Below are 4,846 nucleotides of genomic sequence, written 5' to 3' on the forward strand. Positions count from 1 at the left end.
TAATAGAAGGTGTTTAAAGTTCATTATTGTTTACCTAACAAAACTCTTAATTTGTTCATTGTGATTTTTTTTATTATAGGATAAACTGCAAATGGATTTAAACAAATGTAGTCAAAGTAACGTGTAACAGAAGCTGTTTTAAAGCTCAATTACTGTTTACCTAAAAAACACTTAGTTTGTTCAGTGTGAATGTTTTTTTTTTTTTTTTTTTTTTTTTGTGATATCCCAGGATACAGGAAGCAAAATGTATTTGAAATAAGGTGATCAAAGTTAAGGTTCAATAACAGTTTACCTATCAAAACAATTAATTTATTCTTTAATCATTCACTGAAAAGACTTTATATGAAGTCTCATAACACATCAATTGACTAAACTGATAAAAGTTATAACATTAGATGCAAATACGAGCAACTTTTTGGTTGTGTTAATACATACAATTGGTAAGCAAATAGCATTTTCATTAGCCTCATTCATAAGAGAAATTGTCGGATGTCCGCTGAATTGGATAATCTATTCTATTCTATACATTTTTCATCAGTTGCTTTTATCAAAATATTGCAAATTAAAAACACGTAGCTCTAATACAAAGATCTCTTTTTGATAAAGGTCTAACTACGAATTGATACATATTGCGATAATGACATATTTGCCCTTTATTTATTATATTATTATTATTATTATATATATTATTATTATTATTATTATTATTATTATTATTATTATTATTATTACTGCTAAGCCACAACCCTAATTGGAAAAGCAGCTGCTATAAGCCCAAGGGCTCCAACAGGGAAAATAGCCCAGTGAGGAAAGGAACTAAACTACAAGAGAAGTTTAAGAACAATAATAACATTAAAATAAATATTTTCATATATAAACGATAAAAATTTCAAAATAACAAGAGGAAGAGAAACAAGATAGAATAGTGTGCCCAAGTGTACCCTCAACCATATGTAAAAATAAAGAAAGATAAAAAAAAAGACAAGGAATGTCCAAACATTATATCATACATCATTTGGGAAGGTTAAAAAAAAACCAGAGATGGGCAAAATGGTAAAGTGATATACATACACGTTCGAATGTCTGAAATTGCTCTAATATTTTAGTCTTTCTCAAAAACTTTTGACTTTCTCGATTATTTTAGAGTTGCTAAACTATTTAGTCTTGCTCGAATATTTTAGACATAATAATTTCACCTTAGGCTTACTCGAATACCTGCTCAACTTTAACTTCGACTTACTTGAATACTTTAGACTTGCTAAAATTTGTTGTTTTGCTCGAGTATTTTATAGTTACCCGAATATTTTAACCTTTCCCAAATGTTTTGGAATTGATCAAAAACTTTAGACGTACTAAATATTACTTAGCATAGTTTCATATGCACTGTTAAAAAAGCCGTAATTTCAACCGGAAATTCTCCGTAAAAAAATATACTGTTCTCAGCCGTATTTCAGTAAAATACAGGCGACCGTAATTTTTACCCTACTTTGTTATTATCATTTACGGGTTGGTGATCGTAATATAACTCCTTAACGTCAATATATCCGTTTTTAAAACGGTAAATGCCTGGCAACATTTATTCTAGGATTTTTATCGTTTTTTTCGGTAATTTTTTAAGTGTATCTTCTTGAGTATTTTAGCATAGCTTGACTATTTTAAACTTACTCTGATATTTCAGAATGTTAAATAGAATTGTATTCTCATTAAATGACTAAAATTTAATACAAAATGATAAACGGGAAATATAATTGATAGAATCTCAGCATAAAAGACTATTAGTAAGAAGTGACGTTAAACAAAATATTTTGAGCTGTGGCTAAGATGTGGAATGATCTTCCTAATCGGGTAGTTGAATCGTAGAACCAGAAAAGTTCAAACTTATAGCAAATATTTCTATGTTGAACATAAGTCTTTTATAGTTTATTTATAAAATATTTGTTTTGACGTGGTTACTGTTTTTAAAATACTTCATTTTTATTGTTCATTACGTCTTATACCGTTTATTTATTTCCTTATTTCCTTTTCTCGTTGAGCTATTTTTCCCTGTTGGAACCCTTGGCTTATAGCATCTTGCTTTTCCAACTAGGGGTTGAAGCTAAGCTAGTAATAATAATAATAATAATAATAATAATAATAATAATAATAATAATAATAACTATTATTATTATTATTATTATTATTATTATTATTATTAATAGAATGCCTGGTATTTAACGAAGGCACATCTATCCTCCATAAGGTTTCAACTGTCTTTTCATATCAAAATATTTTATTTTGATGATTTCTTAAAAGTTTATTTAACCATCATTAACCTTTTTTTCAACGCCAAGCCTCCCACTTAGATAAATCAATCAATCAACTCTGAGGAAACCATCCTATTACTTATAATACAGAATATCTCGACTATGATATGCTATAAATAACTATAATGAGTATCTAACACTTATGCTAATGGAGATCACGTGAAAGGGTCAGGTATGTATGGAAGTAATGGGTCCTAAGGGAGGGATGTAGGGGGACCTAGGGCATGGAAGCAGGGGCCCTAGAGTAGAGAAATAGAGGGCCCTAGGGTATTGAAGCAGGGGCCTAGAGTAGAGAAGTAGGGGGGTCGGTTCCTACAGTAGGGATGTAGGGGGCCCTAGGTTAGGGAAGCTGGGGGACTATCAGGGGCCCTAGGGTAGTGAGGTAGGGGGGCCTAAAAGGGGCCTGGGTTGGGAAGTATGGAACCCTAAGATAGGAAAGCAAGAGGCCCTAGGGTATTGAAACAGGGCACCCTAGAGTAAGAAGGAGGGGCTCTAGGTTAGGGAAGCAGGGGGCCTAGCAGGGGGCCTTAGGGTATGGAAGTAGGGGGCCTAAGGTAGGGGAGTATGCAGCCCTAAGATAGGAAAGCAGGGAGCCCTAGGATATTGAAACAGGGGACCTAGAATAGGAAAGTAGGGTAGGGAAGTAGGGGGCCTTAGGGTAGGGAAGTAAGGGCCTAGCAGGGGGCCTATGGTAGGAAGTATGAGCCTAAGATAGGGAAGCAGGGAGGCCCTAGGGCAGGGACCGAGTCTGTCTCCTTCATTAGCAGGTAATATTACCTTGATTCAAGGTACCTTGCTTTACATGAGGCAATGGCCGAAATAATCTTATAATGAAGGGGAGGCGTTGGACTTCTAAAGTTCTGGTATGTGGTAACATAATTTACTTAAGGTGGTGTAAGGGATTTCCTTATAAAGTAACATTTGTGTACAACATGATTCGTACATACTCGGTTTTATTTCAAGGAAGGAAAGTAGAAATAAGTTTTCTACCATTCTCTTATGTGGCTGTGTATTTTTTTCATGAATAAGCAGTTTATGATTTCTTTTGAGCAAAATATTATAAGAAAGTAAGTCATGGCTATTCAAAACAAAAACCAAAATGTTATCAGTTGGGTATTTCATCATATTTTGTTCATTTATGAAAATGTTAAGTGTCATAATTAGGGATGCCTAATAAGAAAGAACAATTAATTTTGGCGAGGTGAAAGTACTGTAAGTTAATTATGCAAGTAACATGGCAAGAGTAAATGAAAGATCATGAGAAGAGAGAGAGAAGAGAGAGAGAGAGAGAGAGAGAGAGAGAGAGAATAAAAACTAATAATCTTTATGCAAAGATTTTTAAATCTATACATATGAATTAAGTAACAAATACTAAGTGACGAGAAAAATGGAAAAACCCACTGGATTTCACAAAATTCAACACAAAAATGTGTAAAGTAAAAAGTTATAATATCAGATTTGCAATAAATGAAAACTGAAATGTGATGAACTAATGTGGAAATCGGGATCAGACAAATCCAAGGTTTCATGAAAGAAAATAAATGAAGAGAGAGAGAGAAGAGAGAGAGAGAGAGAGAGAGACCCCTCTAGGCCCAACGTGACTGCGACTTAAGATCCACTCTGACCCACCTTTATGATGGCATATGGCCCTCAAATTACCCCTTTTTGGATTCAATCTTCCTATGTGTTCAGACGACCTTATATGACTAAATGAAGAATCTCCCCGCCAGTCAAGTGATATATCTTAAGGATGTGATGCCCGTGTCTTTACTTCGAGAGAGTGTGGGAAAATATTCTTTTAATGAAGAGTACGCAAATTAAACACCTGTGACAGTATTCAGTCGAGTGATGGACTAGATTTTCTGCGCAATGTTACGCTTTGGGTTGGAATTCTACGCTGGTTTTAGTTGTTGTTATGTTTACTAACAAGTGTATGTGTATATATATATATATATATATAAATATTATATATATATATATAATATATATATATATATATATATACATACATGCATGCATACATATATACATGCGTATATTTATACAAATATATTCATGCGTAAGAATAAACATATATGCATTTTTCTATGTATGTATATCATTACATAGTTATATACATATAATTACACAAATACGTACGTATATACACACATACATAGGCTTATATATAAATGTGTGTGTATGTATGTATGTATGTATGTATACATACATACATACATACATATATATATATATATATATATATATGTATGCATGTATGTATACATAATCGTTCTCAAGCAAGCTAGTTGTCCCTAACTATGAATTAATGTTGAATTAATGTTAAAACGTTTTACCTTGCAATCAATGTACAATCATGTGGACATAAAAAACAGACAATATTTTTATATTAACAGACTTAAAGGCACTCTGGGATTGGGAAATAAAATTACCTAAAACTAAAACAGAGTAACAAAGTCCAAAAAAACTGGTCTTTGAAATCTAAGGCAATTTAAAAAAAAAATCCCAAAAAGGAAAAAATACAAAACACAATCACTTAATAT

General features: G+C 32.4%; 1 protein-coding gene across 1 annotated transcript in view; it reads right to left on the minus strand.

Annotated features, from left to right (window-relative positions):
- Positions 1-4,846, minus strand: part of LOC137658973 (sporozoite surface protein 2-like) — a 23,948-nt gene that overhangs the window by 18,213 nt on the left and 889 nt on the right. The gene's annotated exons all lie outside the window — the stretch shown is intronic.

The sequence above is a fragment of the Palaemon carinicauda genome, chromosome 19, assembly GCF_036898095.1.
Source record: "Palaemon carinicauda isolate YSFRI2023 chromosome 19, ASM3689809v2, whole genome shotgun sequence".
NCBI classification, from domain to species: Eukaryota; Metazoa; Arthropoda; class Malacostraca; order Decapoda; family Palaemonidae; genus Palaemon; species Palaemon carinicauda.